This window comes from Camelus dromedarius, chromosome X, assembly GCF_036321535.1.
Source record: "Camelus dromedarius isolate mCamDro1 chromosome X, mCamDro1.pat, whole genome shotgun sequence".
Lineage (NCBI taxonomy): Eukaryota > Metazoa > Chordata > Mammalia > Artiodactyla > Camelidae > Camelus > Camelus dromedarius.
The window spans coordinates 101,935,214-101,949,244 of record NC_087472.1 but is presented as its reverse complement, the minus strand read 5'-3'; the positions used below and the strand labels follow the sequence as shown (position 1 = coordinate 101,949,244).

General features: G+C 39.8%; 1 pseudogene; it reads right to left on the bottom strand.

Annotated features, from left to right (window-relative positions):
* Positions 1-844: 844 nt before the first annotated feature.
* Positions 845-13,725, bottom strand: LOC105099552 (poly(rC)-binding protein 2-like; annotated as a pseudogene).
* Between the last annotated feature and the right edge of the window lie 306 nt (positions 13,726-14,031).

Here is a 14,031-nt window from a genome sequence, read left to right as displayed (position 1 = left end):
AGAACAATTCTGCCAAGTCCCTGCTCTTACCAGAGGGCAACGTGTTGCAGTGGGAAAGCCATGAACTTTGGGGTTAGATTCAGTCTTGAGTTCAAATCCTGCCATTGCCATTTACTGGCTGTTTGATTTGTCTGACCTTGATCAAGTTATTTTATTCAGTGATTCATAGTTTCCTCACTTATAAAAGAGGGATGATAATACCTCCTTCTAGAATCGTGGAGAGAATTAACTACAGAATGTACATCCGCAGCTCAGTACAGTGCTTAGCATATAGGAGCAAACCAATAAATGGCGGTTCTTTGATTTCCAATAGGCTGGTCCACAGTCACTACCAACAGAATATAATGTTCTGTCTGTAGCTTTTGTCTTGGGATAATAAAGCAAAGATACCCAGAGCAGGAATGTATCGAGATTCCAAGTTTCCTGTGATTGCAGAACAGTAGTAAAGATAACTGAGGAAAACCTTAGCTGGCTAAAATTTTTTCCAGTCCGTCTTTTAATTAGCTTTTGAAAAATTTCTGACATTATAGACTAACCTGAATTGTATTCATATTCTACTCTTAGAGTTCTGTGACCAACAACAACAAAAAAATTCGTGAGCAAAAAACCCCAAAATAAAACAAAACAGAGGGAAGCTTATAAAACTAAATATGGAACTCTGCTCTAACAGCTGAATGGAGAAAGGAATTAGAATAATTTAAAAATCACAAGTGGATGATAAAGTGTAGAGAAACTGAAACTTAGGGATTGTTTAAAACCTAGAATTGCTGACTGTTCGGAAACTACACAGATGGATCAAGAGTGGTGAACGGCCAAAAAGAATTATGGACGAATCTGCATTGTTTTAGCGGCGCCCCGTACCACCCATCTCTGAGGAAAGCCTGACAGTGAGATAGTGAAGTAGCCTATTGCTGGCAGCAGGTCCAGTGATGGTCACCTGCCTAACTTAAATCCTTCCATTGGGTTTGCAATGTTGAACTATGCCCCAGACATCTGGGGGATCTTACTGATATTAGCACCCTGATGCTCCATTATGCAGCCAATTAAAATGCTTGAAATGGTGGATTCGTTAGTAGTCTTGGCAGATGCATCCAAACCTGCCCAATAGCCTTTCATCTCTGGAGAGTGGATTCAATGTCATTGAATCCAGGGTTGCCATGCAGTGTAAGAAAACAAGACTGTTGCATTGTCAATAGGGGCAGCTTGGTCACACGTGGCTCTGGAACAGCAGGCTGTCCTTATATGCTATTGGCCTCTTGAAGGAGTCCCTCCAGGTCAGGGCTGAGGCATGTGGATGGGGGGCAGGGTGTAAGGAAAGCTCACTCCGTTACTGCCTGTGTTGTGCCTGTCCTGACCACCCGAAAGATGACCAGAATACTGCGTGGCCTTTGGGGTCAGGGTGACTCCAACATGACCAGACAGGTTTGTTTGACACACTCAGTGATCTACTTCTTGACCAGCATGGTAGTTACGAGACTGTTTGGTCTACAGTAATTCATTATGCTGCGTGTTTGTGCTTCATGTACTTTTCCATATGTGCGCTGTATTTCATCATAAGAAAGTTAAAAAACAACTTTCTCAAAGTGTGCTCTGAGAAGCATTGGTTAATGAGTTTTTAATATATGTTTCTCACAAAAAGGATTCTATGGTCCAATATATTTCAGCACTGGAATAAATGAAGACAAACTGGTCTTTAAAATGCCAGGGTACATTCTAAGAGGGATCAAGGGTCTGCAGTAATTTATGTGACCACAGAACCCTTTTCTGAAGGGATATTCTACGGAGCATATACTTAGGAAAAGTAGATTGGAAAAAAAAATCCTAGAGCAAGTCCCAGTTTCGCGAGCCAGTTGATGTGATCCAACCAAGGGCTACAGGAGCTTTACTATGCAAAGCATGAGATGCAGAGTAGCAGACAAGTGAAGTTTTAGGTGGCACTTAACTGGAGGCTCCCACTATTCCTAAAATCTTCATAATTTCAAGTGCTACTCAATTGATACTAAACACTGAATTGTGAGGGGTCAGCCCACCCCATCCTCTGTAGCTACGTTTGTTCCAGTTTTCATAGTTACCTGTTGATAACTGTGTGTGGATGGGGTGGACCACCGGGGTGCTCACCTCCGTTATTTTACATCAGTGTCACTCACAGCTGTTGATAAGCAAAATTGTTCTGATAGGATTCAACTTCTGCCCCAATGCTGGTTCTGCAACTCTGCTCTCACTGGGACCCTGGGTCAGTTAGCTTTCACTGTATAACAAACCACTGAGCAGCCTAGTGGCTTAAAACAGCCACCACAATTTTGTGCTCTGGAAATTTGGACTGGACTCAGATGGGTGAGCCTTCTGCTGGTCTAAAATAGGCATCACTCACATGGGTCTGCAGACAGTCGCTGGGTCAGCTAGGATATTGGCTGGCTGTTAGCTGGATTTCTCTCATCATTCATCAGGCAGCCCTAGATAGGTTTGTTCATGTGGCAGCTATAGCAAGAGTCCTAAGAATAGCAAGAGAAGGATAGCCCCAGTGTGCAAGTGCTTTTCAAATCTTTGCTTGCTTCACATTTGCTATTATCCTGTTGATCAAAAAAATCACATGGCCAAGTCTAGAGTTAGAGTAGAAAGAGACTACCCAAGAGTATGGATACAGGGAGACTTGAACAAATTGGGAGCCACTGCTGCATCAATCTGCCAGAGTTACTGTGGGCATCACAGCTGTTCATTCTCAAAACTATCCCTAAAACTGCACTGACTTATGGTACCTCTGATACCAGTCGAATTCGCTGCCGAGTTGTATTCTTAAAAATAAATGTATTCATTAGCCTTTTAAAGGAATGATCCAAATTAGAAAGGTTGATTAAGATGGAGATCTATTACATTTTCAAAGATATGATGAAATGTAAACAGTTTCCCCTAAGGAAAGTATGCAAGATGATTGATGAAGGAGAAATTTTCTTATAACCTAGAAGAGAGAGAGGGATTCTTGCAGATATGGAATATCATTAGATTGTATTTGTTACAGAAATACAAAAACTATGACCTTTCCTTTAGTTTCATTTGTTTTCATTTAACAAAATCTGTTCCTTTTTTTTTTTTTTTTGAGCATGGCTCTGTTTAATTGTTGCAGACTTCAAAGAAGCCTGTCATGTTGGAGATTATGGCTGTGGGGTCAGGGGGTGGGGCAATAGTGAAATGGCAGAATAGGCCAAGACATGCTTTCTGTTGTCTTCAAGCATTGACAGTCTATAGTTGTGGCCATTCTGAGTTGAAAAAGGGTCACATCTCTAAGTCAGAACAGTATTGGAGGTAATTTCTCTGAGGAAATGACAAGGATCGTCAGGTGACTGCAGATGGGATTACCAGTCTTGATTCCATTTGACCACCTCAGGTCACCATCTTGTACTGATTTTACACTATCAAGACCCCAGGAAAGGTTTGTCACCAAGAATCTTAGACTCTCAGTTCTGTCTTCCATGGTAAAGATCTATTTCTTTTCTTTGGATGACATTGAAGTCTATAGATAATTTAGAATTTGATGAAGTCATAGTTACTAAATTTTTACTGGTAAGTTGAGATGATAATGATGATGATGACAGAGTAGCAGCTCTTGCCAAGTTCTTGACCCGAATCATATCATTTAATCTTCATAACACCCCCTTACTTATTTTTGACACCAAGAGATTAACTAATTTGCCCAAAGACTTATAAGTGGTGGCACCAGGATTTGAACCAAGGTCTGATCTGATTCTAATGTTCTGCTTTTAACTACTCAGCCACACCACCCCCTTTTGAGAATTTGCTGGGTATATCTGAGCCTCCTCCTCCTCATCTGTATTTTTGTTGAGCAGGCACTGTTTGTAGTGTGTACAGATGTGCTGGAAATGTGATATAAAAAATGCTCCTTGCACAATAGAATGGGATAAACAACCTTGGGATAAACAGCCTTATAAATAGCTTTCTCTAGTTGGCGGTCTTGATGGCAAGGGAAAGCATAAATTATAAGAACCTTGTCAATTGACAAACCTGCTTTTAGTTAGAGGTTTAACACCCTCCACCTCCCTCAACAAATCTAGGAGAGTTGATGGCAAGCAGCACAACAGAACAGTCTGAGTGCTGGCACATCTCCACCATCACATCCACCTAACATTTTATTGCTTGATGAAATTGTATGAAGTCAGGAAATGCAAGAGACAAGGGAGCATCCTGGCTGTCTCACAGCTGTAACTTTGAGATACCAAATTGTTAAGAAATGACCTTTCATATTTACATACGATTTTTTCTCTGTCTTATGCCAGTTAAGGTTACAGACTCAGGAAATAGACTTTTTGAGATCAACCACAGATCTGCTATTTTACTAGCTGTGTGAACTTGGACAACTTATTAAACCTCTCTGAATGTCAGTTTCCTCAACTGGAAAAAGGAAATTATAATAATAATCTTTGCAATTGAATGTGGAGATTAAGATAATATATGTAAAACACATAGTGCCTGGCACATAGTAAGTGCTTTTCAAATGTTAGCTATTAATACTATTACTCTGTTAAACAGCCTAAATCAGGTATTGGGTTTCATTTTTCTTTTATTTAAAAATTTCAAAAAGTAATTAAAAGTTTTTTTATGTTCCTAGTGGCAGCCAATTTATTATTTTATTTAAAGAGTCATTTAACACCCACCTGTTGCATGCTAGGTATATTTTGGAATAAGTTTGTCACTTAGATATTGATTTACATACATTAAGATCATTGAAACAGCCTGATGATTTTCTTCTATTTTTTCTTTCATCTTTAAATTGAAGTATAGTTGAGGTACAGTGTTACGTAAGTTACAAGTGTAAAACATAGTGATTTACAATTTTTAAAGGTTATATTCCCTTCATAGTTACTACACAATACTGGTTATATTCCCTGTGTTACGTTCTTGGAGCTTATTTGTTTTATACGTAATACTTTGTACTTTTAATTCCCTACCCCTATATTGCTCCTCCCCACGTCCCTCTCCCCACTGGTCACCACTAGTTCTCTGTATCTCTGAGTCTGTTTCTTTTTTGCTACATTCACTAGTAATCCACATATAAGTGATATTATACAGTATTTGTCTTTCCCTGTCTGACTTATTTCACTTAGTGTAATGCCTTCCAAGTCCATCCATGTCATTGCAGGTGGCAAAATTACATTCTTTTTTATGGCTGAGTAGTATTCTTGTGTGTGTGTGTGTGTGTGTGTGTGTGTGTGTGTAATATACTTCATCTTTATCCATTCATCTGTTGAAGGATATTTAAGTTGCTTCCGTATCTTGGTAATTATAAATAATGCTGCTATGAACATTGGAATGTATGTATCTTTTCAAATTAGTGTTTTTCTTTTTTTTGGATAAATACGCAGGAATGGATTTGCTGGATCATACAGTAGTTCTGTTTTTAGTTTTGTTTTTTTTTTAAGAAAACTTCATAGTTTTCCATAGTGGATGCACCAATTTACATTCCCAACAACAGTATACATGGGTTCCCTTTCTTCTACCTCCTCACCAACATTTGTGATTTGTGGTTATTTTGATGATAGCCATTCTGACAAGTGTGAGGTGATACCTCATTGTGGTTTTAATTTGCATTTCTCTGATGATTAATGATATTGAACATCTTTTAATGTGCCTTATGGCCACCTGTATTTCCTCTTTAGAAAAATGTCTATTCAGATCTTCTGCCCATTTTTATTTTATTTTATTTTATTTTATTTTATTTTATTTTATTTTATTTTATTTAAAAAATATCTTTATTGAAGTATAGTCAGTTTACAGTGTTGTGTCAATTTCTGGTGTACAGCACAATACTTCAGTCATATAGGAACATACGTATATTCATTTTCATATTCTTTTTAACCATAAGTTACTACAAGATATTGACTATAGTTCCCTGTGCTATACAGTATAAACTTGTTGTTTATCTATTTTAAATATATTAGTATCTGCAAATCTTGAACTCCCAATTTATTCCTTCCCACCCCCTTCACTCCTAGTAACCATAAATTTGTTTTCTGTGTCTGTGAGTCTGTTTCTCTTTTGTAAATAAGTTCATTTCTTTTCTTTTTTTAGATTCCACGTATAAGTGATATCATACAGTAATTTTCTTTCTCTTTCTGGCTTACTTCACGTAGAATGACAATCCCCAGGTCCATCCATATTGCTACAAATGGCATAATTTTATTCTTTTTATGGCTGAGTAGTATTCCATTGTATAAATTTACCACAACTTCTTTATCCAGTCATCTGTCGATGAACATTTAGGTTACTTCCATGTCTTGGCTATTGTAAATAGTGCTGCTATGAGCATTGGGGTGCAGGTGTCTTTTTGAATTAAGAGTTTTCTCCAGGTATATGCCCAGGAGGGGGTTTGCTGAGTCATATGGTAAGTCTATTTTCAGTCTTTTGAGGAGTCTCCATACTGTTTTCCACAATGGCTGCACCAAACCACATTCCTACCAGCAGTGTAGGAGGGTTCCCTTTTCTCCATACCCTCTCCAGCATTTGTTGTTCATGGACTTTTGAATGATGGCCATTCTGACTGATGTGAGGTGATACCTCATTGTAGTTTTGATTTGCATTTCTCTGATAATTAGCGATATTGAGCATTTTTTCATGTGCCTGTTGGCCATTTGTATGTCTTCATTAGAGAATTGCCTGTTTGGGTCTTCTGCCCATTTTTAGATTGGGTTATTTGTTTTTTTTTTTTGTTATTAAGTTGTATCAGCTGTTTATATATTCTGGAAATGAAGCCCTTGCCAGTCTCATCTTTTGCAAACATTTTCTCCCATCCCGTAGATTGTCAAACTTTTTTCTTAATGGATTTTGTCTCTAATACCTTTCTCAGATGTTTCCTATCCAAAGAATATAAAATATTCATTTACATATTCTTCTATATAGAACTTCAGAATTGCCTGTATTAATAAACTATACATGTTAGGCCACATCTCAGACCTATTGCATCAGAATTTGTACAATGAGAACTAGATGTTTATGCTTTTGACAGGATACACAGAATTGCAGTCTAGAGGACTGGTAAACACATTTATCTCTTTTTACTTCACAAAAGACTTGAAATTGCCTGAAGAAATAATAAATTAAGAATATATCCACAAAATCAATTCCAGATGAGTTAAAAAGTTAGTTGTGAAATCCCAAACTTAACTTTTAGAAGATATCTCTGTATTAGTTGGAGTTCTCTGGACAAACAGAACCAGTAGAATGTGTGTGTGTATACATATTGGTGTACATATCCTATTGGGGTGTGTGTGTGTGTGTGTGTGTGTGTATGTGTGTGTGTGTATATATAAATGAGAGAAAGAAATGATTAATTTTAAGCAATGGACTGGCACAATTGTGGGCATAGGACTGGAAAATCTAAAATCCCCAGGGCAGGCCAGGAGGCTGGAAATTCTGGCAAGAGTTGATGTTGCAGCCTTGAGTCTGAAGGCAGTCTAGAGACCAAATTCTTTATTCCTTGAGGAATCTCAGTCTGTTCTCTTTAGGCCTTCAACTGATTGGATCAGGTCCATATGGATGGTAATCTGCTTTATCAAAGTCTGCTGATGTAAATGTTAAGCCACATTTGTAAAACACCTTCACAGCAACATCTAGACTGGTGTTTGACCAAACAACCAGGCACCGTAGCCTAGCCAAGTTGAAAAGTTAACCATCATAATAGCTTTATGACCCTGTGGTAGGGAAGGACTTTTAAACAAGACATATTCACACAGAGGCCTTGATACATGGTTTGAACAGGGGAGACTGTTGTTTTCCTCCCTGTGCAGTTCTTCTCCTTCACTTGAGATGCCCCCAAATGGACCAGAATCCATGTTAGATGATATGCTTCATGGGATTATTACAACTTACTCCCTTGCCAGAGAGCTATTTTCTTTCTTTCACTTCTGTGATTCCAGATAAACACAGTACAAGGACATGGAAGAGACAAGTGTGTTTTAATTTAGGTTCCATAAACCTAGATATTAGCTGTGGTACCACAATATCCCAAGCCAAAATACCAAACAATGATGGGTTGATTTTTGCCCTAATTTAAAACAAGCCTGATTTATTTTTAAAAATGCAACCTCAAAACACAACTCACCAAACGTGATATGGAATGCATTATATGCCTAACCAAAAAACAAAACACTACTCGGTACAGTGGACTTGAAAATTATCTTGCTATTAATAGATCTCCCGGATGGCTGTGATCTGTTGGATTTGATATGTTCAGGTTTTGGCAGCTGCTGGGGACTGAAAACAAGACGTTCCATGCGTTATTACTTAATAAAGAAACTAGGCCATGAAGTAGCCCTTTGGTAATTTTTTAAAAAAGATTTTGAAGAGCCCAATTCTATCTTTAATAAGTCCTTGTCGCCAAGTATGTTTGGCAAAGCAGCAGTGTGATTAGCAGACTCCTTCTTTGGAGCTGTGTGAAATTGAGAGCAACTTGGGGTACCCTGTTACTTTCATCTCTCCATCTGGCACAAATGCCTCAAACGCTGTATACCCGCAACAAATATTTGCTGAATCTAATAGCATCCCTCTCTTTCCTTTTATATTTGGAGGGCCTGACACTGAGCTCCTGGTTCACATGTTTGGATTGAGGACCTTTACATACATATCTGTTGGACAGATAACATTTTCAAGAGTTTAAGGAAACACTGATCTGTTCTGCTAGGCTCAAAATATTTTATAATGTTTAATTGGAAAATATTTCTGCCCACCGGTCTCTTTAAAAAACAAGCAGAGAGAGAAAGAGAAAAAGAGAGAGATTAAAAAAAAACAAAAACCGAAGATGAAGCAGCAGAAGCTTTAGTGAATTTTAGGATTTGGCTTGTTTTATTTAAAGAAATACTTGTTTTAGGTTGGATTCCCCTAGAGTAGTCTCAGAGATGCAGGTTCATACAAACCAGTAAGGAGATGGAACTGGAAAAGGAAGAACTCCAGGGAGGGATGGTACATCAACCAATGTCCCCAAGAGGGTAACCTGGGCTCAGTTCTGGTCTGAGGATAGTGTAAATTCTCATCAGGGACCAAGGGAGCCAGAGTAGTTATAGTCCCACCAGCCCTGTAATAATCAGTGAATCAAGACTCACTGTCCTATAGATTGCCAGGCACTTCTGGACCTCCTTGCATAGCAGAGTGGGTTCTGGCAGCCTGAGGACTTCCCTCCAACAGAGATACAGGTGCCAGCTGGAGGGGGTGGGGAGTGACAGATGTGCATGAAGATGGTGAAGGGCTCTAAGGGGATACATGCAGACATCTGACAACATCTGCCTTACTAGTCCACTAGGGATAGTTCATCAAGGGCTCTTCACAGATCAGAGCAGGCGTAGGGATGAAGAGAAGAGGTACTATGTCCGTGATGTAAGGTTTGAGGCAAGTCACCATATTTCCTCTGGTGTCCCCACCCCAGGATGAGTCAGTAGGAAAGAGGTTAAAGAGGAGTTTCGTTTGGAGACGGACAGCTCTGTAAGACTGTCCTCATGGGCCAGGCCCTCCGATAGATTCCACAGCCTGGGAGGTGGTGGTCAGTCTGCAGGTCTGAAAAACAGGAACAGAAAATCACTCCTGAAGAGGGGATGCTTGGGTCAAATACAGGCAAATGAGCTCAAGCCAGGGCTTCGCTGGGGAGAGGAAGGAGAAGGGGATGGGGAAAAAAGTTGGAACTGGAATAACCATTATTGTAATTATAATACAATTATAAAATTATGTTGTACAGCATGTATAATAATATATGAATTATTTAAATAACTATAATACACATTGAATGCATTATCCACGTTTCAAGTAATCAATAGCCACATGTGACTAGCAGTTACAGTATTAGACATTGTAGCTCTAGAACATTCTATTGTGGCAGAAAGTTCTGTTGGATGTCACTAGCATAGAGCTTACTGAAGGGATCAAGGCTCGAGACATAATGGGCCTCACTCTCACCTCAAACTCGTCTTCTCGCTCCCTGGATTCAGCTTTTACAAATCAAATTTTGCCACTGGAATTTCCCTGAAAATTTTGGAATAGCTAGTTAAAAGGCAATCATATAAAGATTATTTTTAAACTTGCTGTCCGGAGTTACCTTTGTTAAGTGACTTTTGATTCCTGGGGTCTAACCTGAGTTTTTAGCAGTTGAATGTTAACTCAGATTTAGTACACACTGAACTTCTGATGAGCTATTACAACAACCCAACAGTCATGTTCATTCATTTTCTTCTTCGACTGCTGCTTTCCTGGACCTTATTGTTTGTGTACAGTTTAATCTTTACAAGGAAAAGGAACAAAATATGATCTTATGAGGTAGGAGGCAAGAAGCCACACATGAGCAGAAAAAGTGGTAGACTCAACTTTCTCACTCTCTTCCGGTTTCCATTTCCACGTGACCATGGTAAGAAAGTTCTGCTTAGCTGTCAGGATTCATTCTCACCAGATCAAGTGAGCAAGTTGAATTTGGGTGTCGTATTTCCAACAGCTTGGGATCTGCTGCTGCTTTCATTGATATCCAGGAACATTTTTTAAAAAATTGAAGTATAGTTGATTTATAATGTTGAGTTAGTTTCCAGTGTATAGCATAGTGGTTCAGTTATACATAGGTATATATTCTTTTTCAGATTCTTCTCCATTATAGGGTATTACAAGCTATTGAATATAGTTCCCTGTGCTATTCAGTAGGACCTAGTTGTTTATATACTCCAAGAGCATTTTTCAAGTGCAGGGCCACCAGTCAAAAGTCCCAAATTTGAGTCGATCCTGTGTTGCCATTATCACCTTTTTTCCAAAGTTGAGTTTCAGATGATCTAAACTTGGGTTACGCCAGAAGAAGACCCGGATACAAGGATTCAAGTGCAAGCGCTCTGTTTATGGGGTCATTCCAGGAAGCACTGGTAGTGGGTGCTGGGTAAGAGCAAGGGGAAGCCAACTAGGATATACTATCAAGCAAGTGTCCCAGTGGGAACTCTGGGATCCACTGCCTCGGTGAGAAAGCCTGGGCATTGATCCATTGTTTCTCATTACTCATTGGTTGAGGGATGCTGGGGGAGAGGGGGTACAGGAGCCCCTTGGGCCTACTGTGTGCAGGAGCAGGGAAAGCCCTCAAAGAAATACAGAGTCAGGCATTCAGGCTGCCACATAGAGAAAGTGCTGGAGGATGTGGGTGGGGCATTTACAGAATCTGCACAGAGACTTAGGTCTGTTTTGTCCATTTAAAAATAAAACTAAGACTCTTAGGGTGCAGCCCGTCCAAGTCCTAGTAGGGTTGATCTACTGGTGCAGAGGAGATTATGAATACTGCCAAATGGAAAAAAAAAGAAAAGGAATCTTTAATGGGCAACTTGACCTCTGGTCAGAACATCCCAAACAGTTGAGAGTGAGGACAGAGCCTTGGGTATTAAATGCCTCCGAACTGAAATGGCAGAGAGGCAGTGTTCTGGCTTTTGCACTTAAGAAGACATGGAACAACTTCTTTTAACCATTTGTCAGAGGATACATGGGCGGCTTGTGCATTCTGGAATTTCTGAGAGAGACTTACCAAATGCTGTCTGCTGCAGCTGACGAAGCCAAGCTGGGGAATCTGTGTGCCAGGAATATATGGTTGCATATGTGCCACTGTTTATCTGTTTGCAAAATATGCCATATGTTGACAGCCTGACATATGTTGAACTATATGGAAGATTAGTCAGAGAGAAGGAAGAGCCGGAGTATAAGAAAGAGAGGGGGAAGGAGAAATAAGAAAGTGGTAACAAACCCTGGTGACTTTGACTCGATGGTGAATTCCTTGAGCATGAGGGGTGTATCTCCATCACCTTTCACCCCTAGCGCGTGCAGTTTTGCTGCACTCACAGTAGACGCTTAGTTAGGGCATTCTGAGGATGAAAAGAGCACATGCAAGGTGTCTAGAACCATGTCTTCTCTCATATATGATGCATGGGAAGTGTACATTGAATTAACGCTTGAAGAATGTTTAGAGCTAGAAAGACTCTTGGAGTTTCGTTCTATCACTCTTTTACACGTAAAACTGAAGCTTGGAGGAGTGTGAGAATGATGGCAGCCTCAGGGCCTGGGTCCTGGAGCTGCTGCTGGTGTCCCAAGGTGTCATCCTTCTTCACTGCACCACTCTTGCTGCTGGTGTCTGGACCCCCTGTGCTCCTGCTGCAGCCGCGCCTGGTACCCCGGGCTTCTCACTGCAGTCCAAGGCCCTGCGCAACTGGTACGTTTATCGGCTGGTGACATACAAAATGATAAAACTTCTAGAGGAAAATAAAGAGAAAAGGCTTCATGACACTGGATTTGGCAATAATTTCTTGGCTATGACACCAAAAGCACAGGCAACAACAGCAAATATAGATAAATTGAACAACAAAAACTTAAAAACCTGTGATCAAAAAACATAATCAACAAAGTGGAAAGGCAACCTGCAGGATGAGAGAAAATATTGCAAATCATATATTTGATAAGGGGTTAATATCCAGAATATAGAAAGAACTCGTACAACTCAAAAACAAACAAGCATAAAATCAAGTAACCCAATTAAAAAATGGACAAAGGACTTGAATAGACATTTCTCCGGAGATGATATACAGATGGCCAACAAGCATATGAAAAGGTGCTCAACATCACTAATCATCAGAGAAATGCATATCTAAACCACCGTGAAGTATCGCCTCACACCTGTTAGGATAACTACTCTCCCCAAACCAGGAAATACATGGGGATTTATGTGGGGATGTGGAGAAGTTGAAACCCTCGTGCCCTGTGAGTGGGAATGTAAAACAATGTAACTACCATGGAAAATTCTATGGAGGTTCCTCTAAAAATTAAAAATAGAACCATCTCGCGATCCGGAAGTTGCACTTCTGGATATAGCTCCAAAATAATTGAAACTAGACTCTCAAAGAGATAGCGATGTCCAGCGCTCTCCATTCCTAAATGAAGACACTGAAATCAGGGGTCTCATGGGCCAATGAATAAATAGAAAGCCAGGAGGAGGATGCCCAGAACTCTGACTCCAGCCAGTTCTCCTTCCATTCTTGGCTTCAGGTTCTTACAGCCCTCCCACCTTCAGCCTGCCTTCTGCCTTATCTCCTCCAGTCTGCTTTTCCAGCCCCTTGGTCTCCCCTCATCCCTACTGCACATGGTGCTCCAGCTAAGCTTCAGCAGTCACCCGTCCCTGAGCATAACATTGACCCCATTTCCTTTGAGCCTTTGTTTCCTTTTGTTTCCCATCCCTCCTAATCTAATGACCCAAATCCCAACTATTGTCAGGGTCAATCCAAATGGTGCTTTGGCGTGCATCCTTCCCTAGAATACAAAGCTGGAAAGAATTTCTCTGTTCTCTGGATTTATTTCTATGACACCCTGTGTTCCTGTCAGACCATCCATTCTTTCTGCTTTGTTTGATTGTTGTTTATGCTCATTTTCTCTATAAAACTCTAAAGCACTTGCTTTTAACCATTCTTTGATCTTTGACCCTCCTCCATGCCTATCACAGAAGCTTCAAATAGTAATAATCATCAGTAGCAATTGTTGAGTGTTTACTATATGTTCAGCAGCACAGCACCACAGGCACTGGCTCATTTACTTCTCTCAATAACCCTATGAAGCAAATACCATCATTAGTTCACTTTACACATGAGGAGCCTGACACAGAGAGGTTAAGAAACTTGCCTGAGATAACACAGCTGGGGAGTCAGTCTCAGGGCTGCTGATGCCAAAGTTCATGCTGTTACCCACACTGCTGCACTTCCTTCTAAGGACCGTCTGAGGCTTTGGATTTCTTTCAATGTTATCAAATACTGAAAAGATAATTTTTATTTAGAAAAAAATTCAATATTAAAATTTTTAATAGTTGTCCTCCCAGAAAGAAGGCACAAAAGTTAAGATTGCTCAGCTTTTCCTCAGCAAAACATTAAATAAGCTCCATCAAATTATTTTACATTTTTAATCTCCTCCCTCTGTCTAAAGAGTAAAGTGTAAGTCTTCACTCCCACTCCCACCCCTGCAAAAAAAAAAAAAAGAATTTTATAA